This window comes from Patagioenas fasciata, chromosome 2 (assembly GCF_037038585.1).
Source record: "Patagioenas fasciata isolate bPatFas1 chromosome 2, bPatFas1.hap1, whole genome shotgun sequence".
Classification (NCBI taxonomy): domain Eukaryota; kingdom Metazoa; phylum Chordata; class Aves; order Columbiformes; family Columbidae; genus Patagioenas; species Patagioenas fasciata.
The window spans coordinates 153920180-153944704 of NC_092521.1; the positions used below are offsets into that span (position 1 = coordinate 153920180).

Consider the following 24525-nt stretch of genomic DNA (forward strand, 5'->3'; position numbering starts at 1 on the left):
TTATAAGGTCTTTCACCTATCTTGGCAGGCTTTCAAATTAAGTGGGTTGGGAAATTTGATGCTGTGGCTCTAGTTTGTGAGCTGAGTCAGGTAGTCCCTGCTGGAGCTGTGCTGTGAAAAAAACGGGCAAATTCTAACACTTTCGGCGTTCAGTGTGAGGCAAAATTACCCCCCTGACGTATTACAGTCTCATAAGTGAACACGTAGGCACACAGAGGACACTGGAATGAGGATTCTCAGCAGTAACTGAAGTTTAGGCCCCTTGCATATAAATACACGTTTTGTAATATTTATATTGTTACATTTGTGGTTCACAGTAGTCTGCCTGAATTATGGTTTCTGTGGAAATAATCTTGCATTTTATCTTGTTATGTCCCTGTATGGTGTTGTAGGCCTGTAACTTTTTTTGACATTCATCTTAAAAAGAAAATAAATAGGAAAATATGGTATATTTAGATTAGAGTAGATCCTAAAAGTGTCAATATGTGGTCCTCTATCTGAGCCCCCGGTCTTGCCAGGCAGTGGCACAGCTCCTCTTGCATGCTGCCTCCTTGGCTCCGGAGGGCCTGATTCATCTCCCTTGAGAGCCCGTTTGCTGCCTTCAGTAGGAGTTACAATGGAGACTGGCTGTCAGACCTGCTGAGCCTGATCCAGCGCTGTATTAAAAGACTTGAATTAATATTCCCATCCACTGCTATTCTAAACCCTTTTCAGAGGCACTGAAAAAATAGGGAAATTTGTGATTTTTTTTTTTTTTCTGAAGCACCTCATATTTGTAGGTCTTAGATTAAAAAAAAATCTGCAAAGAACTTAGAGCAAATTTTGTGATTATTATTATTTGCTTGTATTATCATGCTATTTACCGGCCTTAATCCCGGACTATGATTATGATGATATACCGTATAGAAATATAGGGCAAAATGGTAATTCCTGCCCTGAAGAGCTCAAAAGTATAAAACAAAAGACAGCAGATGGCTACAGACAGATGAGGGAAACAATGAGACTGTATTGATCGGCTGGGAGGGCACAGTTTGCAACACGCCATCAGCCGAATTCTTGTTTCTGTGTATACACCATGGCGAAGAAAACACAAGGTGGGATTTGATGAAGAAAATTAATTGGTTTTGTGGCTCTCAAAAGAAAACATCTCCAACAAGAAGAACAGCATGGAAGAAAGTGCGAAGATATTTGAAAAAGCAGTAGGTGAACTACAGAAACCTAATCAAATTGGCATTATTTTTAAAATAATGACAGAAAAAAGATAAGGGGGGAAGTAGGCTATAGCAGCATTGAAAATAGAGATGTAAAGCTTATGTTTGATATACGAGAGGCAATGAAGGATTCAAAAGTCATGAGGGCCTGGAAAAAATCATAAACCAGGCCTGCTAGCAGTTAACAAGTCCTAGAAAAAAAGATGTAGAGTAGTTTGAATTTTATAGGCCTGAAGAGATGTGTTGGTTTTAACCACTGGTTTGAGGGCTATGTGTTGTTTATCTGAGCCTCCCTCCTAACCTGTTAATACAAGTAGATAAGCACACAGGAGGGTCAGGATCAAAATGACCATGAGCACTTGGAAGGTTTCTTCTCCTGTTACCTGTTTTTTGAGAAGCACTCATCCCCCTGTGAGCAGCGTTCCAGAGATTAAATGTTCATCACTGTCTGCCCTAAACTAGCAGAGACTTGGCAGCCCTTGTTTGCACAGTGGAGGGGGCAGAAAGGACTATGGGGCTCTGTTTTAGGACAAAGCTACACCCAGGACAGCAAACCACCCTTTGCAGGAGGGCTGTGGTCTCAGTACATTCGTTGGTATGTTATATTGCTGTAGGTTTTTAAAGCTTTCCCACATTTAGTAGTGGCATTGCAGTAGTGGCAGGTGCATATTGGAAACAATTTGTAATTATTTTGTATGAAATACCTTAGATAAGATTTTATTTACTACAGCAGCAAATGTGACAAGCTCTTAGCCATGATGTAACTCGGGGCTAAACACTGCAAAGTAAGTAACCTCAAATGAGCTAGGCCTTGGTCTGTGGAAATACTACACTGTGGCAAAGCTGAAAAAAATTGACTGGATTCTTTTGTTATAGGGTAAGCTAAACTGAACTATCCCAAATTTCCTTCTGATTTAAAGCTTACTAGTTCCGTAGATGAGCTGATGTGTGGTAGCTGTTGAGGTCAGGGTCATTTTTGCTCATGTTTGATCTCATCATTGTGTATATCAAGTGCTAGATGTTGAGAATTGAGATAGTGATTGAAATGCACATTGTGGCTTTTTAAATCTGAAAGAATGTTCCAAGAAAAGCTGAAGAATATTTTCTCATGACTTAAGAACAACCCTTACTTGACTTGATGTTAAATTTCCCCAAATTTCTTGTTGTTTGAAGTAACTCCAAAGAGCACCACTATCCATTCTGCACTCCTTTTATTTTTTTTAAACTTTGTCCAATGCTTGGTGTGGATATTCATCTTGAGATTTTACTCAAAACCAGGGAAATAGAACATGTGTATGGGAGCAAAGAAACAAACTAGCTAGGATTTAGACTAGCACAAAAAAGTGGCTGAAAGCCAATAGCACTCAAATAGTATCTTCTTACTCGAATTAGTGAAGCTACTTTTTACATTCTGCTTGCAGTGTAATTACTTTTATTATTCTTTATCTTTCATTTTCATTAATCTTTATCTTGCCCATAAAGATTTAGCTCTACTGCTGTATTTTCCAAGTAGGTCTCTGTCTCCACACTGGTAACAAACAAATTACACTGATCTTCTCTTGACAAGCTTTTCTTGATGTCTTTAGGAAGTGAATTATCAGTCCTGATTAATCAGTAAATCATTAGGTAGACAGTAATAGCTGAAGGATATCAAAGCGGTTTTGCAACTAGTTTGTAAATGATCGTTTGTCTTGTTTTCATAAAAATGGCATGGACTGTTTTTCAGTTGAAAGATCACCAAATGCATAAATATTTTGCATTTTTATTCAATAGATAATGTTCACATAGCTGCATAATTGCTCTTGAAGAATCCAAAAAACTGATCTGCTGTAATTTGGAAAATTCATAAATTATAGTATAAGAATGGATCATTGATGCCTGACTGTTTTATAAAGGAGAACACAGACTTCCCCAGTTTAATTCTTGTTTGACCCAGATCAGATATTTTTAAAAGCATCCAATCTTGACTGAAAATGTAGAGTGATTAAAAAATCCACTATAATCTTCACTAAATTGTTAAAGTGATTACTTGACTTGCTTGAAATTTAACTTTAAATCATGGGCTTTGTAACTTATTAAACCTCTTCTTTCCTTCTGTGTGTCCAAGTTCTGGTTTTGTTTGAGTGTATAAGACTCATAAAGTGTTGCTCTTTGTTATGGATGTTATGTGACTGTAGTGTTTCTCCAGCTTATCAGCAATCTTCATGCTTCACAAGTCGTGGACATCAGAAACAGGTACAATATGCCAACAACAGTCACATTACTTGCCACATACTAAAGTAATGTAACTCCTGATATTTTTTCTGTATATCCCCAAATTTAATTTGCTTTTTTGTTTGATTATCACTACAGGTTCCCCTGTTCAGCAAACCATCCAATTAATTTCTGTATCCTTTGCAGTAATCCCTTTTTGGTCATACCTTCTCACTCCTTCGGTCAATAGAACTTAACATTGCTCTTGGAATTTTGCTTTCACCTGTACACAGATACACATACTGCTGTACTTGTGCCCACTTTAATAAGCTGATCCAAGTTGCCCTCTACCAATAACCTATTCACCACTATTTTCCTCTTATCCAAACTGTGAGCATCAGTAAGGATTTCTTTTCTCATTAATCTTACTTCAAGCAGTGTTTTTCTCTGTTTCAGACACTGAAATTGCACTGCTGAATTTCTTTCCTTGTGCTGGGACGTCATCTTCAAATACTTTATGATTAGAGAAACTACATTTAAATTACAGTGTGGTCACAGGTTGATATGTCATTTATCCTTTTCACATCACAAGTCCTGCTAGTGAGAGTTCAGATGGTTCTAGGGTGATGTTCAGTGGCAAACGCTGTAGAAAAAGAACTGAGTCAATACAGGTGGAAAAGTAGTTCATTACAAAAATGGATGAGAATGTTCTGAAAATAAAGTATTGAAATAAACCTCCGAAACATCTGTTGCTGTTGGTTGCCAAGGTATGCCACACATCTCTGAGAATCGCTGTTTTCTCCCATTATTTCTGTTGTATCCTTGCATGATGATCTGAAAGCATCTGCTCAGACCCTCTGTACAGATTGGTCAGCTCATGACCTGTATCTTTCTGTGTGTTAACAATCTTCTTGAGTTTTGCAAAGTATCTTCTGTTGAATTTTCTAGGAATCAAAATGTGCCATTCTTTCAGAGTTGTCCATATGAAAAATCCTATATGGCAATATACTTACTAAAAGAATACTTTAGCCACATCAGATTAGCACAGATGTATTGGAAAAAAAACCCCGGTCTTTTAGTTGTCTGTATCTAATTGGTTTACGCTGGTGGGGAACATTAGGAGTGATTTCAGAACAAAGTCAGAAAAAAAAACTCTGAAAAAAAAACCTCACTGTGAAACCTTTATTTTAATTTTGACAACTGCTTGATTGGGATTGTTCTGCATACTTTCCCTGTTATGTGCTGATATTTGAAAGAGAATCACATCAGCTTTGGCCCAGGTCTTGGAATTTCAGGTGGAAAGTTATTTAGTGCTTTTCAATCTAAGCACTGGATTCTCATCGTTGTATTAAAATTGCTGCTGAATATATTCACTGAGATGTTTGCAGGCAGCGGTAGCTGCTAAAGCATCTTTTTCACTTGCTGGCATTCCTCTTTTATTTCTGCAGCAGTCCTTGTGTGAGCATTGTTCCCAGACTGTCAGATACAGCTGTTGCTGCTGCTGTTGGATTGTTTACAGTGTTCGGTGCCAAAACAAGCAACATGCAATTGATGCTTCTGCTTTATTAAATATATTCTATTGTTTTCTCAAGTTTTCATCTTCTGAAAATTAAGCTGATCGCTTATGGATTTTATTAGGTGATCTACTATTGGAGACCATTTTTCCATATGATTTATTACACCTAGGAAATTTCAGCAGAAATGCCGCGGATTCAGATAAGGTGAATAATAGCTGCAGTCCATCTGTGTTCCGCTGACTTGCCTGTTGACTGGTTTATGTGTTCAGCAGATTTTATCTGCTCTTTTCTGAATTCACGTTTGTCATTCAGAATAAAGGGCCACTGTTGAAAACATCTCAGAACTGCTCAGAGTCACTCATGGTGCTCACTTTTACTGCTGCTGCAAACAAATGCACCATCTGTATGGCAAAGACAATGCTGTCACAATTCAGTTTTCTTTTTTGAAATGTTCTTATGCTGGTGACATACTGAATGGAAGCTGGTTTAGTCAGCAGAAGCTTGATGAGCATAGGAAGAGTATCTCAAGGGGGATTTAAGAAAAGCCTGCAGTTACATGTGACTGTGAGGATCTGTAAGTCTGAGACATCTGAACCAAAGTCCTTTACAATTCCAGATTCAGCAAGACTATGAACTACAGCCACAAAAGCTTCATTTTCTTCTAATTTTTTCTTATTAAGTTTAGCCTTGTTATAGATGATACCATTTCAATTTGGATACCTTTCACTGAGTAACTAGAATCAGGCAGCATAAACTCTGGTCAGCAAGCGCAGTGCATTCTTTGGTCAGCTCATCTGAAATTCCAGGATGCAAATGATAAGGCATTTATTATTTTAAGATACCACAATACAGTGGCTGTTTTCTCATACCATTATCAATTGCTGTTGGAAAATAAAGTAGTTCATATATATCCTCTGGTATTATTACATTGCTCATCATATTCTCAAATATTAAATTGCCTATTTGACACATCTGCTCTTCTGCATTGTTATTTTCGGCTGTAGCATTTCAGACCACTCAGGGACAAATACAATATTTGCAACCTATTTTTCACCTAAATTTTCTTAAATCCCTTCTTGTATCCCTAATTTTGCTCATCAAATATTCTTTCCTTTTTCACATCCTTTTCTAGAGCTTCTGACTTATAGTATATATTTATTGGCACTTTCCCTATTTTTAATGTTAAACAATGTGGTGACTGTAAGCCTTTTTATTAAAGTTAGAAAAAGCTCTGAAAACTAAGCTGATCCAACTTAATTAGCTTGTTGATTATAAACGTAGTCAATCAGCAAGAGGAAGTGTATATTAATAGACACACCATGTTGCACGGATGCAGCCTTTTCATGTAATGTCTTGTGTATCTTATGTTACACTGGTCCCAATTTTGCCCTCCCTACGTGTGCTGCAGAGCAAACACTAACACTCATTGCTGTGCTGCTCAGGTACAGTAAGAAATGAGCTCCTTGCCCTCCTGCTTCCACTCACATGGACCTAACAGTAGCAGCTTCTCTTTGCAAGGGGCAAGAAGAGTCTTTCTCTTCTGTCAAAAAAATGCTCCATATTCTCCACAAAGAAAAAATATCAAATCAAAAGGAAATATTCTGCAGGCTAGATCTAGTACATGGATTGCCAGCTGGATCACAATACCTTATTTACACAGTAAATTCCAAGAAGCATTGCCAGAGTCCTTTTGGTCTGAGCAAAGATGGGGAATGTGTACGGCATCCAAGGCTGAGGCTGTTACACAAAAATCTTAATGCAAATGTTTGTCGGTGGTTTGTAAATGGCACAGCTGCAGGTGATGAGCCACATTGTAACACTGATCAATACACCTTATAGAAACGTGCCTCACAGTCTAGTATGAGGCAGAACAAATTCAGTTTTGCATTACCTACACAAGCAGACTTGAAATACTTATGCTGTCAGTCCACAAATGGAAGAAAAGGGGAATGTAACAGTTTATGAATACATCTTTTATTTTCATAGCTGCTTATTTAATTTCAGGTTCCTCTTAATTTTTAAAACTAACAAGGACTTTTCCTTTGTGATGACAGAACTTTAGCTCTTACCTTACAAATAGCCACTAACAGTCCTCCCGATGCAACTTTCAATAAAATTATTTAGCTTATAATTGATTAATTTTTGACAATCAAAATGTGTATTTTTAAGAACATACATTTTCTGAAAAGAGAGGCTTATTACTTGTGATTGAATACTATTGAAACCTGGAAGAGCTAGTAGTTTTGTTTGAAAAATGTTGCATTAGTCTCAATTGTTCTTAGTTTAAAAGGTGTTTGCAGATATTTTTTATTTGCTGCTGTAATTTGCAGAACCTTCCCTATGAGGAAAGAGGAGTTAAATATTTTCTCCTTGGAGAAAAAAAGGCTCAGGGGACCTCATAACTGTATTGCAGTATTTAAAGGGTTGCTACGAAGAGGATGGAGGCTCTCTCTTCACAGGGTGCCACATGGCGAGACATGGGGAAATGGGTGCAAGTTGCACCAGGAGAGGTTTCATTTTGTTAAAAGAAATAATTTTTTTGCAGTGACAATAATCATTCACCCAAACAACCTCTCCAGGGACAATGTAGAGTCCCTGGCACTGGAATTTTTCAAGATGTGATTGGACAGGGTGCTAGATAATCTCATCTAGGCTCTCTTTTCCCTGAAAGGTTGCACCAGATGATCTTTCAAGGTCCCTTCCAACCTGGACTGTTCTATGATTCTGTGACATGCTCCACTGCTGTACTATATACTGGGGACTCCTTTCTTTCCTGACTTTTGATCTTGTCATAAACTGCGTACTTATCTTGCTCCTTGGACTAGTTCATCCACTGATTTCTAATCCTGGATTACCTTCACTGTGATCCTGTCTCCATTCCTGACTCTAGCCTGGCAAAATGTCTTTAAGGTGGTCTGCCTCAGTGTTCTCAGGGCAATGCAGAGGGCTGATTACATCTCTCCAGTACTCACTCAGCCGAGTTCCATATTTATTTATCTCAGGAAACTTCCAAACCTTTTCCCATGCCTGAGGTACCCAATCTCTTCAGTACTTATTCCATTTGTTATCCATCAGTTGATGCAGGTGTCCCTTATCTCTCCGACAGTGCCTCACATCCTTCTGTTGCCAACCAGATTCTCTTTGTATTCTTAGTCCTTCTCAGGGCTGCTGTGTGCCTGGCATGCTCTTGTATGAAGCTGTGCTGGTTTGACTGAAAATGAGTTAATTTTCTTTGTGCAGTTAGAAACCTCTCTTTTCCATAGCTAGCATGCTCATTATTTGGACTTAGTTTGACAACAAAAGATAACACCCCAGCACAGAGTTAATGTTTTTAATTGCTCTGGTCTGAGAGCCAAGGACATTCTGAGCACCTTGCTTACAGGTGTGAGGCATTGAGGAAGGCGGGACAGAGCTTGGCTGACATCCAGACTGATTGATGAGAGTATTCCATCCCATTAGCATCATGCTCCAGATCTAAGAGTTGGGATCTTCCAGTTGGCTCTTCTGGGTTCTCGGGCGCTTTCTCTTGTGCATGTTGTTTTTCTTCTTTTTGCTTCTTTTGTTGGAGGTGGGGGAATCTTTGGTGCAGGACATGTAGTCCAGCTCTTGCAGTTTTGCAGAAACCTCTGAGCCTTTTTGGCTTTTTCCTCTTTTTCCGCTACTGGGGACCGGGTGCTACTTTGCTGGGACTGGCTGCTCAGTTGTGGATGGAGTTCGTGAGGAATTGCCTTGAGTATCTTTTATTTCTATTATAGATATAGATATTAGTAGCGTATTAGTATTAGGTTATTTTATTAAACTGTGTTTATCTCAATCCAAGTTTCTCCCTTCCCTTTTGATTCTCTCCCCTGTTGGGGGGGGTGGATGAGGGGGCGAGTTAGCTGCTGTTGTGGTTGTATTACTAGCTCGGATTAAACCGTGACAGAAGCTTTGCCATTCTTTTCATCTTTTACACAAGTCTTTATTTTACTTTTCCTGGCATGACTTTCATTGTTGTTTTTCTCCCTATTGCAGAGGCACTGTGTGTCTTCTGTTCCTTCCCCATAAGAGTTTTCCATTTCTTACCATTTGCAACACTGTGCCTGTACCTTTTTGTCTTTTTCTTCTGTTGATAAGACTTACAGCCTACTAGAATTTTTGAACCGTATTTCACAGATTAGAAAACTGTAACTGTAGGATAATGTTGTGTTCAGAGCTTCAGGTTGTGGGGAGGGAAAACAAATAGTAGTGTCTTCTTTCGGCCTAACTCTGAAGGATTCTCATTTGTTCTTGAGTACAGAGATCACAGCTCTCAAACAGTAACTAATGATATTCCTTGCATCAACAACACATTTTTGGTCCAGACTTGGTTCCCATCTGCTTCTCTGTGTAACACAAGAGTAAGAGGAAGAAAAGCAGATGTGACTGCTGTCCAGACTCGTAGCTGAGGCTCATAGGAAATAGAACCACTACTTTCCAGGCCCTGAATTTGTGGGAGCGTGCCCCTGGGTATTGCACTCCAGTGATCCCTGGATGGCACAACAGCGTAATGGCAATCTTCACCAAACAGCTGGAGCAGCCCTGACGCTGCTGTAACTTAATCCTTTGTCTGAACTGGGCCTTGGCAGTCATAATTCCCCTTCAGCTCAAGTCTTGCCTTGAGAGCAGCTCAGAAAGAACTGAATTTTAATGTCTTTAGTTTGGAACTTCTGTTTATATTTTTACATGTTGCAGGTTTCCTCTGAGTTCGTTGTTTAAAAGGCCAATTCTCAGAAGTTTTGTAAGTGCTATTTCTCCATAGCTGCACCAAAACTTGAAGGGAAATTAGTTTATCTAAGGGACAAAATTTTCTTTGTGACTACAAGGTTTAATGGAAAGAAAAAAACAAACACCAAAATAAGCCTTATAAAGCTTTTTGTGCAATTCAAATCATAGAAGTGAGGAATAGTGCTGGCAGCCTAAGGAAAGGCCCAAGAACAGCATCTTCTAAAATATCAGGACAAAAATCCAAGTAGAAGGTATTCTGCAGCACTAGTTTTTGTGGTTTATTTTGTTTTAAAAAGTATTCAACTAAGTCTTTGTCATCTGGTCATAGGAGATTTAAAACGAATACCATGCTATATATGTGTTCATTCTGCTACAGACTCTTAAATCATTAGCTCTGTAAAAAATAAGCTAAAAATTCTTCCATGTCTGCAGGCGTGCACAAATGCACAAAACCATCTCAAGAATCTACCTAGAGAGTTTTTGCCAAAATGTGTCTCAGTAACCTTTGCTTTTAACCCAATGATTCTTTTAAAATGATAAGGCATTACATATGTTCTAGATGTTTTTGTTGCCTAATAGGTTTAAAGTCATTATTCAGTTCTACATGTGTTTTCACATTGTCAAGGACTGGTTCTAGACAGTAGAGTAGTATCTGCTACAAACTCTTTTAAATATCTGTCTTGTAAAAAGTAGGAAAATACTATCACCTAAACTGTAATTATATCATGTCTTATTAATAAAAAATAACGATGAAACCTGTGATTGCAGAGTATGTCCTCTAACCTGTAGTACAGTATTTTCTGGCCCCAATGCACCCTTGGTGTAATTAATAGGTTTCACACAGCAGAACACCCTTAATTAAATTATTAAAAATATCCTGATTTTTCCAGTCTTTTTTTAGCAGCTAGCCATAACAAAAGAACCCCATTGTTCAAGAATAAGAACTCTGACTTTGGGTTATGTACCACTTTTTGTAACATTTCTTTTTTTCTTGTTCTAGGTTATTTTCTTTTCCATCCATGCAGTACTGGCTTGGCACCAAGACCGACCGTGGCTGCTGAAGAACACTTTGATGTCCAGGACAGTGACTGGGAGAATGGCTGGAGTATTGGAACATGGTCTTATTTCATAAGGCACTGGTATGTCTTCAGTCTCAAAAAAATGATTTTTGACTCAGGCTATAATGAAATCACTTACCAAAGCTTTTAATTCCAGTATTGACTGGTGAAGTATTCCCTTCTGACTTAATTTCTATACTCTTTTGACATACATCGTAGTAACTTCAGATTTTCTGAAGCTGCTAAGAGTGCTGCAGCCCATCGCCTGTACAAATGTTCCCTGGTGCAACATGTGAACCAATGGGTAACAGTGTCGAAACTTCCAATCCCCGTCCCTGTTTCCACAGTGGTTGATTCAATCACCACACCAATGTATGGACCATTGAGCTGTAACTGGACTGGAACTTTCTCATTCTCTCAGGTTCTGATATCCACTGTCCCCTATTTAGCAGCACACAGTAGCATTATTTCAAATGTGAATGATAAAGAAAACTTCCATATGAGAGCCTTGCAGCTGTGTGGAAGTGGATGATGGCACTCAGGTGCATACTACAGTTACTTGATTTGAAAAAAAGAAAAAAGTTAAAAACCACTGAAGTACCCTCTATATATTTGCCATATGGGACATCCAGCACTAACTAATGCCAGAACACTTATGTGCAGAGTGGTGACTTCTGTGTTGGTAGGAGAAGTACTAGGAAAAACAGCAGCAAGGCTTTAGTGTCTACTGTTAGCCAACAAGTTACATGAATTAATGCAAGTAGAGATGCAGCAGTTTTTGTTTAGACATGAAGAAAAAACAATTATGAAGCTTTGCATGAAAATATTGGGTAGTTTCACCATGATTTATATATTTTCGTAATTGTCGTAAGGTAGTAAAGCAGACGATGAACGAAAGCCGTTCATATTGCTTGGAAGTACTTTATAAAACTGGTAATACTTTTATGCAGAAAGTACTTCACAAGTGCTATGAACTTGCAACTGAGTTGAACTCAATTATTCTACACAAGATAGAGCTTAGCTCCCAAATGCTCTTCTTGGTTGCTTTTTTAAAGCTTCAACATGGACCTTTATTTCAGTTAGACTTAAGAAATTTGTCAGAGAGGATAGTTATAAATGTTCCTGTCACAATGAAAAAAAGCAGCTTAGCTGGGTTTACTTTGGTTTAGTCTCATTTACTTTCCTGAGGCAAAAGTCCTTCTCCCCACTGTTAACACATTTTTCTCATTACTCACTGGATACCGTTTGATCAATCACTAGTTAACCTGCTCACACTTCCATGACTTTCCTCATTTATCAAACAACAAACCAAATAGACTTGGGAGACTATTGAGCCAACATAAAATCAAGTGGACTTTATTATTACAGTATTAATAGTTTAATATCTTGAAAAGAAAGGAAGAAGGAATGAACATGGCTAAGTTTTGTAGCAATAATTCTCTTGGAGTTAAATAAAAAATGAAAGAAGAATTAGATGCTTTAAAAGGTCTGTGAGTAAAGGGTTTCCTGTCTAGAAATCTTAAGAATATTCTTTTATTACATGCCTTAAAACTCATAGTAATAATGTTAATGCTTCTTTGGATATATTAGATAAGATTAAATATTCTAAAACACATTATCATTTTTCGGTACAGTTTTACTATTGGGGCTTTATTGATGTGTGATTTTGCCTGTAAACTAATTTGTTCCCCCTTCCGAACACTTCAGATTAATAACGCTCAACAGTTCATTAATACTTTTATTCTGTATACCTGCCTTAGAAGATTTTAGGTAGAGTCCTTTGTGTAAGTATGTTAGATTCTAGTAGTATATAAATTATATACTTACGTAATTCATGAAAGATTAGCTACATTTAATCTAAGAGTACTTAATTAATTTTGTACAGCATCCTAATTGTTTACAGTTTCAATACCTGAAGTCAACACTTGCTTTCAGGTCAAGTTCATTGCAGCAACAAGTTCAGTGAATGCTTCGGAAAACTCTGGACTTGGAGATCAAGTTGTCACAACGTGACACTAATTTATGACTGTTTTCTCACGGAGATGCTTCTTTATTGATATACCTGGATGTAAAATTGCGAAGAATATGCTCTTTTTTCTCTAATAATACAATTTAAAATAAACAAGTCATAAATAAAGAGCATTTTTTCAGCCCTTTTGCAGCCATCCAGACCAGTACAGACATGAAGAACCTCATTATTTTCTGATTTACTTGTCAAGAAGATCAAAGTCAAACCGAAGAGTTCTAATGCAGTGTACAAGTGTGTTAAAGTATCATTAGTAAGGGGCTCAGGTAAATGCAGGATGATTCTTTTTTAAGCTTTCTTATATGTCTGTGCTTACAGAGGCCTTCTGTCTTGAACCTGACTGATATCTGGACAGCATCTGACGTATACTTCAAACCATTCATTCATCATTGTACGTGGTGCTTCCTAAATGAACAACAGTGTTTGATACTTTTACTGTATTTCAGAAGTGTCCTATTTCAGCAAAACTTCTATCCCATTCAGAGTAATGCCACTTTGAAACATCCCTTGGAGTTAATGCTTTCTTTAAATACATCTGTGGCATTGTTCTTTACTCAATTCATTTTGTCTTCTTTTTCTCTTTCTTTGGGCTCATCTCCATTACAGTGCGGTCCAGAATTCCTTTCCTTCTCTATATGTCTCACCTTAAAAGTTCTCACAGGGCTTTGTAGCGTGTTTCGTGAAAAAATTAAGTTTGTGCAATCATGTATTGAAGTCCATCTCTCATAATTTTTGAACCTGCTGGCCAGTTTTGATTGTATTTGACAGAAGAAGAAACAGTGTTTATGACAGCTTACTTCTGCATGCATAATTCAAATGTCTAACCAGAGAGTTTTGTGAGCTCCTAGACTGATGTGCATGTATGTAACATATTCAATTCTTGCTAGTTCCGTTAAAACAGACTTCATATTAATACCCTAATTGAAGAAAATCTTAAAAAAATAAATGCACAAAGAATTTCTACAGTGGAGACTTGGTTTCCGTCACTGCGCTACTTTCAGAATTTCAAGTGTTTATTACTTATATTGTTTTTTTAACAAAGTACTGTCAGCTTGGGGGGATATCTTTTTTCTGCCTCCATCACCACATTAGCAGTTCATTTGCCTAGTTAAAATTGTATCCTCATCTACCAAAGGGTTTGCATAAAATCGATGCTTTCTCATATGCACTTCAGCCCATTTGTGAAATTGGAGAAATCAGTGAAAAGATTAGTTCCATTACTTTAAAAAGTAAAACATATTTTCTGACAAAGCTAATATTAGTATTCCAACTAATTAAAATTTTGAATAACATAGAATAACAAATTAGAATTTAAACACGTGTTGGAGAATATGGCATCTCCATAAACTGGTAGTTCGGAGTGTCTGGGAAAAGAGTTTTCATGGTGAAGTATTTTCTTTGGTGTGAAAACAGCAAGGATACAATTAGCAGAAACTGAAGAAAGCACAGGAATCTAGGCCACACGCAGATCGGGGAATGCTCTCACTTGTTTATCTGGCGCAGGCTTGCTGTGCTAATATCACTCAGTAACGTAAGAAAGTGAGAACAGGCAGAGAGCGAAATGAAATGTCAGGCTGGTGCCGCTCCGGCCAGCAGGTACCTGTGAGGAGCAGCAGCAGAGGTGAGACACAGGGTGACCCTGCCTGAGCACACGCTGGCTCCCGACGGGCCGAGTTGGCGATTTCTGAAGCTGTTTTTTGCATCTGGTTCACAATGTTCATTAGCTACCAATGGACATACGCTCCCTGAATTTGTGCAGTATTTTTAAAAGCCATTAATATTTTTAGTTTCTGTAATATCCAATGATTTCAAGCTTGACTTAACTGGTAAATGGATGATTGATTTTCTAACATGATGCCCTGTTTCTCTAGTTTTAGAAATGTTGAATAATAATTTCCAAGTAGTATTGCCCAATCACCTTTAATTTTATACCTTTATTTTATCTGTTGGGTAAAAAGAATTCTGTTGTATTTTGGAGAAAACTACAAACAAGTTTTTGGCTTGAAGTGAAGCAGTTCAATGCCTCTTGTTATTTTTGTCACTTTTCTCTGCACCTTTTCTATCGTTTTATTCGTTCTGAGGTAGGGCTGTCCGAGGTAGATGTTGGAGTCAAGATGTGAGCATACCATCCATGCATACAGCAGGACAATGATGTTTTCTTCCGAATTTTAGTTTTCTTTCCTTATTATCCTCTGTTTCTTTTTATTTTCATATTCCGGTAGGTTTTTAACATTATTTACTTAGGACTAACTAAGAGTTCTCTTTAGATAACTAACCACCATAACTTCCAGTTTTTCAGGAAAGGGAGGTGGAATTAATAGTAACTTAGAATCCATTTATATATGTATGTAATTGCATTTTATTTTTCCCCTGTGCATTATTTTATACTTACAGAAGTGATGGTGACTCCTCCCTAGGTATAGAATGTTTATCCACTTGTCCTTCAATATTATATCTAGAATAGTTTCTCCCAGTTTCCCAATATGAAGGTCAGTCTTAGTGGTTTAGAGTTCCCAGGATCATCTTGGGAGCCCTTATGAAAGGATCATGTTTCTCACATTTGATTTCCCCAGTACTGGGGTTTTAGAACTATCAGGTCTGGTATTGCCACATTTTGGAGCAGGGACTTGGAATTTGGCAGCAGAACCTCTCTGATATTAGTGATGTGAATTTGCTATTTTTATGACTGCCATCAAATTTTGGCCAAATAAACCCTGGAAAAACATTTTCCATCTGTTCAGTAAATACTAATAGATTAATTTTACCTATAAACTATTCAATGTTATTTCTTTTTACTTCTACACGCAAACCTTGTATGATTTATAATTTTTTGAAAGACTTTATCTCTATATAGAGTTCTCCATTGCCTCATAGCTCCTATATATTAATTAGACTCTAATTTTGCTGCATCTTGTAGGTAGTGCTGTCATCGGATCCGTACAGCTGTTGCTATAGCTCTGCTCCCTGCTGGCTGACAAAGAAGTAGCTTAGTCTGGGGATTCCAGAGCTCAGCAGAATGTCTAATATTTCTGTTACAGTACTGAAAGTTACTCTGGTGCTAAAACTGAGACTGTGGGTAATGTCTGAGGTTTTCCTTGTTCAACCAATAATGTGTGGAGAGCTTGCAGGTGAGTCTGACTGGAACACAAGTCTGCTGGGCAGCTGCATACTAAAGACGACAAAGAGAACTTGATTAGAAGGAGAAAACAAAACCAGAATTTCTAAACTCCTCTGAGATTCTGGAATTAATCCATAATGCTTGGAGTCAATGTGTGCATCTGCCATCCTCAAATAGCTTTGAAAACAATGAAAAGGTATGTGACCTCTCTTCTGATTTCTCTGTGTAGAAGACAGCAATGAGTTACTGGGCAGTGTTCTTGAATGCCAATCTGAATGGTTCAGTATTGTTCAGACTCTGTGAATTCAAGAATTTGAAAATAATTAAATTATCAATAGCTACTGGTTTAGGGATTCCCATATTGTAAAGTGAAGACATTTCAAGTACATGATAACATATTAATTTTTCCTTGAGACCTTAAGATGTACAAAGCACAGAGAGACTGCAATTAAAGTTATATGTACAAACTTAGTTCTGGCATTTCCTAACCTGCAAGTACTTGACCATGCCACAATAAACATTTAAATACAGTTTATATGCAAGTTCAATACTTGTAGTTCAGTCTAGCAATCTGGTCAGTACTATGCTCCTCATTGTATTAATTATGAAATAAGAATACATAGTTTATGGGTTTTTACAAGCTGTTCAGCAAGTACCTTTTTTAAAATTAGTCATCACATTCATCTATTTGTCTGGTTGCATGATTTGTGTCTTAGAAAATATACAGTATAATGAAGTGAGAATGGATAAAACAAACATGCAGTTGCAGAGAGTTTCTGTATTTTCATATTTTAAAATTATTAGCCATTTTAATTTACTCTTGTTGTAAAACACAATTTATTGTGTAAATGTTACTCTGTTCCATTATCGACATTATGACAGGGATGAGGTTTCTGTTTATTCAGGGATAATTCCCCTCTCGCTGGATCTGGGCATTCTTAATGAAAATAATGTGTGCATGTCAAGGAGCGCTATTTAAACTCTCTGTTTAAATTTATTTCACTATATTGTTGTACCTTAAGCTTCACCTTGAATTTGTATTCGATCTAAGTAGGTTGGCTGTAACTGGAGAATTTTCTGTTAAAAAAATTTCATTGTGTGCTTATCGTGCTCTGTTTCCTCCACATTTTAAGAAAGAATTCTCTTCGGAGCTTTATGTATTTATGGAGTCTGATGTATTGAAAAAAACACCCTTTTCTCACAGAGAGAAGGAGATTTCATTTTCTCCTGCCTGAGAGGACAAATTCTGGTTCTTGTTGGTATGCAACGTTAATACACTGCCTGTTGCCTGTGTGAAAACTGACAGTATTCATGTTAAAAGCAATATATGGTCACACTTTAATCATTGATTATTTTAATTAAAGCCTGAAGCTCTAGTAACAAGAAAAATTTAAATTACTTTTTGACATCCTACATCATTCATTTCTCGATGGCGTGGCCCCAACTGGGATTGTCTGAAGCACCCACGGTCCTGCTGCCTTGTGACTGAATATACACACACAGTGCTAAACACCTAATGAGCACTGCACCATAATGCCTGGGCAACCAGTATTTTGTGACACCACACAAACTGCACATACAGCACAACACACATCAAATATCATTATTTTAGCTCTGCTTTGTTAAAAGCTGTTTTACCTCATAAGTAGGCACATCCTCCAGAAAGGACTCTCCTTTTTCAGGTTCCCTGGCTGTCCTAATTAGCACTACAGTTATTTCTTCTGTGATGCTTTCTGTCTAACTCTCTTAATGGAGGGCTTTGGGGCTCTGGGGCTCTGGGTCCTGTACAGACCTTGGGACAATATGGTCCCTACCAGCAAATTACAAAACTATGTGTGGGATCCTGACTAGGAGACTTGGGAAAGAAATTGCTGAAAGGCTAGTGGGTGCTTCTACAGTCATCATATCATCCGTGCCCAGAACCTGTCCCCTGTCAGGTGTCCCAAACAAAAAGCATCATGCAGATCTTCTTGGATTTTGGGGTCTGAGAAGAAGCAACTGAAATGCTCCAGAAACTTCCCTGCTGCAGTGCTGCTGTGAGAGGGAGCAGGAACCTCTGTCAGTCCTGACCTGTTTCTTCGGAATGAGTGAGGCAGAGCACTGAGGAGACACGTTGTTAATTACCCAGGGAATACAGTGCTCTCAATAGGTAGGTATTTGGTGTCAGGTCTGGAACATGCTTGTGTAAAAACAGAAAATAGCGTTATTTTCTAACATAGTGCTGTAGAAGATTTTGCTTTTATACATGCTAAAAGTTATTTGGAACCTGCATAAAAGTACGTAACATTCTGTATTCTGTGCTTTTTAAATACATATAAAAATGTTTTATGTTTTTGTCTTTTGTATTCAAGTATTACAGACACACTGTTACTACAAACCAAATAATACTTAGTCTCAAAAATAAACACTACAGTTTCTTACTTATCTGTTTTCTTTGTATTTTTATGCAGTTTAAAAGTAATAACACAAAATCCCATTGCCCACAGTGATTTGATTTCTTTCATACTATATCAGAGAGCTGGGTTTAACTTTTCAGCAGCATAAATCTGACCAGGCAGTGATAGGAAGCATTGAAAAGAGGCATCAGTTTGTGTTGAAATAGTGAAATATCCCTCCATTAGATTTTACTCATTTAATTTTTGCTTAAAGTTCCCTTACAATTCAGACCAAAAATGTGCCAGTTGTAAGAATATGTACCAAACATATCTCTTTTCATTATTTTTATAGGGAGCCTTGGAAATTAGCTCTTATAACTAAATGCAGGTGTCTTTTCTCCTGGAGGCTGATTTCTATGCACTATCTAGACTGTCTGGATTTCTGTTGACTGAAAAGGAATCCAGTGTCTCTAGCTCAGGTGTAGGTACTTGCCACATGGGCACCCACAACTGATCGGCTTCTTTTAGTGGTTTCTGTGGGGTATCAGTAGCGAGATGGGGTTGGAGATGGACATGGATGGAGGACAAGTGGAGTGCAGTGGTCTTGGCATGATTTTTTGTTTATGTTTGCCAGGAGATGGAGATATGAGTCAGAATAAATTCTATATGTACTGGTTCTGTACTCTTCCTTGGTTGTTTCCTGCTAGCAGTTATTAAAGACAAAACATAGCAGTGATCACATACATTATAGCAGTTATGATCTCATTTTGGCTTGCTCAGTTGATTTGAAATCTAATATTTAGGTTGATTCTAACCTCTTCAATTCCTATTCTGATCTAAATTCCTGCCCCATTTTCACTAATATTTGCTGTATTGGCCATTCGCTCCCTGGGTAAATTGTATGTAAGCAGCAGGTTTAATGGTAATGGCCTGTAGCTTTTCACAGCTTGTTTTATTCTAGTGAGGAGCTACACGGTGGGGGTAATGTTATACTCTATCTTAGACAGACAGAAAAAGCTTTGGAAAATGCGGTGGGTTATTTCACCCACCTTCCTCATACTGGAAGTGACCTGGAAGGGAAAAGGAGATACAGCTGGTTCTATGTTGTTTAGGCTGGCCTAAGGCACGAGAAGAACATGATGAGAGCTGCTAAGAAAAATAAACTTGGAATAATTTGAGTTTTCTCATATGTGGGAAGCACCTGCATTTACCTGAAAATAATTTGGAGTGTCTAAGTGCTGCTTTTAAATTGGTTTGGTACACTGATATTAACTAGGTCTACTCATCCAACCTCATGCTGTTGATCCTCATGTTTGTTACCAGAAATAGGCAATATCACATTGACACTTTGGGGGAATAAGAGAATTTACATAATTATTGCTCTCAGCCTTAAAGGTGTGTGTGGGGATGAAAGTTTCTTGGTTTTTCAATAGCCCTCAGGTACATCTGAGAATATATATATCCTTGGGCAGGTTTGAATGAAAGCAAAATAAAAATAAAGGGATTTGTCCATGACTGAATTGGCAAAACCTGCAGTAATGTCGTGGATTAGAACTAGTTTTGTTGCCTTTTCTAATGGGACTTTGCTGGTGCATTCGGTGTTTCAGGCAATCACAGCTGAAACACCCTCACACCCCCCTGGAGCACCTTGGTGATGGCACAGAACAGCAGCTCTCACTGGAGGAGCTGTGATTATACTCACATCTTTCCTTCCCTGGTTCTCCCTCCTTTTCTACGTAGTTTTCTTTAACTGCTGTGTGGGTGCGGGGTTTTGTTTGTTTGTTTTAAACTTCTGCTTTGGACAATTCTTGAAAGAACAGAATGAAAATGTTACTGGCTGCGTGAGTCTGCTTTACCAAAGCAGTTTGGGCTTCTGGTACTCTTCCAGGAACTGCTTACACACTGAAAATATTAAGAAAATTAGTGTCCTTATTGTGTCCTTAGCTTTCCTTAGATCTCCCTGTCTTCTCACAAATCAGTACTATTAAGTTATAACTTCATTGTAATCTTGTTTGTTTACAGAAATACGTACTCCTGTCTCCCTCAACATAATAGAAACACATTTCTTTGTTCACTTACCCTAGTGAGCTTTGCCTTTTGCTTTGTGTCTGGCTTTATGCCTTCGACAGAGACTCTAAAATAACTACCCTAGCCATTGCAATTTCAGTTGAGAAAAATGAACGTTATCCAGGCAGACTGATTAACTGGTCTGAATCCTGACCATGATGTGTTTTTCATGCCTCAGGTGGTAGCTGAGAACTGTCTAAAGTTGTTTCAGGGTATAGAGGCCTAATTATTTCATGCTTTGAATCTAAAAGCATGTAGCTGGCACATCTGTAATTTAAACTAGGTCTATTGTAACTGTCTTTTGGATCAAAACCAGCTGACAATAGATATTGGCTACTTTCAGGGTAATACTTCACTTACCAATATTGAAAAATGCCACCTTTACAATTCACAGTCAAATTTTTCCTGTGGTTTTTCTTTCTCCATTAAAAAACTTCTTATCCTTTTATTACCAGATCAACAAAAAATGCTTTCTCATTAATATTCTTCAGTTTAAGCTAAAATGCTCCATTCATTTTGATTGTACAAATGCAAGGATATAGGAAAGGTTTTTTTGTTAATAGCAGAACACTGGATGATCATACCATAATTATGCAAATTAAATAAAATATGTCTTTAAATTATATTGGAAAGAACAAAAATGGAATTTGATTAAATGATTATTATTTTATACTTGTGAAAATCCCATGAAGTTCAGAAGACTTTCAGGAGTCTTTTGACCCAATTAAAATATCATGACCCAGATTACACAAGCCTTTGATTAATGATCAGTTTTTGATCAGTGTTTTCTCAGAACAATTTATCATAATTGCTCTGAAAGCAATTATTGTATGTTGTTCAATGCTTTTAAAATTCTTCAGTAACAGCTTAAGGTTCTTGTCCTTGTAGCTTTTCACTAGAGCAGCAAATGATATAGTAGTGTGTAATTACATGCTTATTGCTAGTTCAACAACCAGATATGTTGAATGTCATGTACAAATTATGTTTTACTGTAAATTAACTATTTGCCTTTAAGCAAAAGAATATTTTCTAGACACAACTATTAATCAGTTGACTTTTAAGTAGTAATGATATGTATTTTCTGTAATGATTGTGTTCTTTAACTTGTACGATCACATCAGGCTTCTGTCCTCTTGTTTTCAGAAACACCACAAACTCCTTTGGTTCGGCTCAGCTTTGGGCTGTGGTGACTCCGTTATGGAGCTGATGGAACCAGCTGTGTCCAGCATGGAGCATCCCCTGATCTCCTTCCACAGAGGCCACCGCTGCAGCCTCCCTGTGTCCCCACTGCCCCTGCTAAAACCTTGCAACTTACGCGTAATACAAAGAGTTTTTTCTTTTACTATAGTTACTAATAATATTAATTTCCTTACAGATTATAAGCACAGTTGACAATATTTATAAGTTGAAGTGAAAGAGACACATGTAGACTCAAGTGTATGTATAGTAACCTTTTGCTAAATTAGAGATTTAAAAATGCATGTTACTTAGAACCTTCATATCACTTTAAATAACAGTTCTAATGCTGTACTTAGGTCACAAGGCTGTTCAATTTTTATTAATAGAAATTTTTTTTTTTCATTTACAAACATGAGTGTAAGTGATCTGGATCCTGAATAAGTCATAGGGCTGTAAACTGCAAATCAGAAACAATCAATTATTGTTGACTGTATTGGTGATTAAATTGGATAAGAACCTATAAAAACCACTGTTAATAGGCAAGGCTGGTGTTGGTATGAAGCATATTTAGGTTTTTTGTACTTGTAAATATTTAAGACCAGAAACCTCAGCCCCAGAAGGCTGGTAACTTTCCTTAAATGCAGATGACATAGCTAGTTAATCCTGGAAATATGTTACAATTTTTTTCATCTGGTGCTATCCACAATGAATAGAATGACAGGTAGTACAGCTTTCACACCACATTGCTTAAAAGGCCACCCTGACTGCAAAATTCTTGCCCATTTTAACAAGGAACAGTTTATTATGGCCACAGTACAGCAGAATGGATGCCACAAAAATCCTTGCTTCGGTTTATTGAAAATGATAGAAACTTAATTTCAGTCAGTAAAACTGGTTGTTTTGAAAAAAATCCAGCAAAGGGCAATGGCAGCAAAAGCAAAGAGAAAATCAGGTCTTGTATGTTCCTTTTTGTTCACCTTTTTTGTTTTTGTTTGTTTGTTTGTTTTTTAAAGGCAAGATGAATATATGGAAAGCCCAACTCCATCTACAGTTAAGATTTTTTTTCAAGAATGATCATTATAAATTGCACTGTCAATATTAAGCGTTATCATTTGAGACCTGTTCATTGGGCAGAACTAGTCCTGAAATGGAGGAGGATCACAGGAGACATCACGGTGTTCTCTGCTTATGCAGAAGTATGGGATACTCGTATTATAACAACAGCAGTACCGGTCTGTGTGTAGAGATCCTGTTCTGAAAGCATTGGTTCACATTCTCCTGTATGAGGTGAGGCAGACTGGAGTGTTCCGCATTTGCATCCTGTTTATCTCCTTTTAATCCTTGGTGATCTTTCAACTTGCCTGTCAGTTCACTAAATTCCAGCTCAGTGTTGATCTTGAGGAAATTCAGGCTCAAATGAACTGTGAGCTGCTTCTCGGCGGTAGCTGTGACTCAGACTTCAGGGACGTTTGGATCTGTCTCTCTGCATTTGATCCAAGCGTCACTGAGGAGAGGCCCATGCAACCTAACTGGTGTTGCTAATGAATGCAGATTTGGACGTTCTGATGGTTTGGGAAATCACCAGGTAGCCCAGTGACCTTGCCCCAGTAATCTGCCTGCTGGTGGAAGTCAAGGACTGTGGAAGCTTCATGGGATTTTCCTTCTCTGCGTGCAAGTGTTCTCTCTGTCCAAATTACACTTGCTGCTGAGTCATTTGAGATGCAGCACACTATAATGTTAGCACGGAGATACTATTCTGGGACTCAAAAGCTTCTCTGAACAGAAGGAAACTTACCATAGCATTCATGGCTCAGCCTGATGTCTGAAAATCAAGGTGCTGGAACATGCCACTGATAAGTATCTCTTCATATTACTGCAGTTTTAGTAGCACTAGTTCTTCCAGGGTGTCCCTAGCTGTCCATGTAGTAGTGGCTTAGATGGCCCTGTCTGGAGGATAAGTCTGGTCCATAGACAGGGGGTGTCACTGAGGACGTGAAAACACTGATGTATTCACATGTTGTGCATGAGGGAAATGAATGGTGAATGTGGTGCATGTTTACGTGAGGTGGGGCAGGGTGTATTCCCTTTCCTAGAAGGTATGAACACAGCCAGTGTGCTCCGAAGGACTCAGGCTTAAATGGATTAATCTCTGTTGGCCCAGGGACCACAGTTTGTTCTTCACTGTGAGTGATAAAGATAGTACCAGAATACTCTAAATGACTATGGTCATGGGCTTCTTGACTTGCATTAGCGGTGTAGCTTCATTTTGGGCAATATCCTAGTTTAAAAATATTATTCATTTCCGAACTGTTCAGTGATATTAAAACCAGTTATAATGCAAGTACACCTGATTATTCTTCTCAACTTTGTCACATTTCTCCTTAAAACATCTAGAACAATTACTACCCAAGTCTTTAAACATACAAGAAAATTCACCCCTGCGACAAGAAGATTCACCCCATGAATCTCAGGAAAAAAAAAGTGCTGCAACTATACTCCAGCTTTTTGACTTTTACAGGGCTGATTGATGTAATAATTTTGTTCCCAATTTATTAAAAAATATTTATAAACATGGACGAACATCATAATCCACTTGCTGCAGATTAAATCTGTGATACAAAGAGGTAATGATTTTACTGGGATCTCAAAAGTAGTACTCAAGGTTCTGCCAAGAAAGTACATTATGTCGGCATAATTTACAGCATCTCTAATGATTGTTCTGAGCTATGTCAGCATTCAGCAGCTGTTTTATTTCTTCCTTCTCCATCTGACTAGAAAGCCTTGTATTTCAGTCATGTAAACTCTAAATCCATCCAGCTTTCAGGCAGGTTTCCTTCATATTCTTCAAAAAAATAATGCTTTTGAAGGAGGATGGGATGGGATACTTGTGCTTGTCATTTCCCAAAGAAAAGTCGTAAATCTTCCTTCCTTCCTTCCTTCCTTCCTTCCTTCCTTCCTTCCTTCCTTCCTTCCTTCCTTCCTTCCTTCCTTCCTTCCTTCCTTCCTTCCTTCCTTCCTTCCTTCCTTCCTTCCTT

General features: G+C 37.8%; 1 long non-coding RNA gene across 1 annotated transcript; it reads left to right on the plus strand.

Annotated features, from left to right (window-relative positions):
• The first annotated feature begins 1004 nt into the window (after positions 1 to 1004).
• Positions 1005 to 18293, plus strand: LOC139827291 (uncharacterized). Its single transcript, XR_011737771.1, has 2 exons — positions 1005 to 1199; positions 10668 to 18293. It is a non-coding gene; the product is annotated as an uncharacterized lncRNA (long non-coding RNA).
• The last annotated feature ends 6232 nt before the right edge of the window (positions 18294 to 24525 follow it).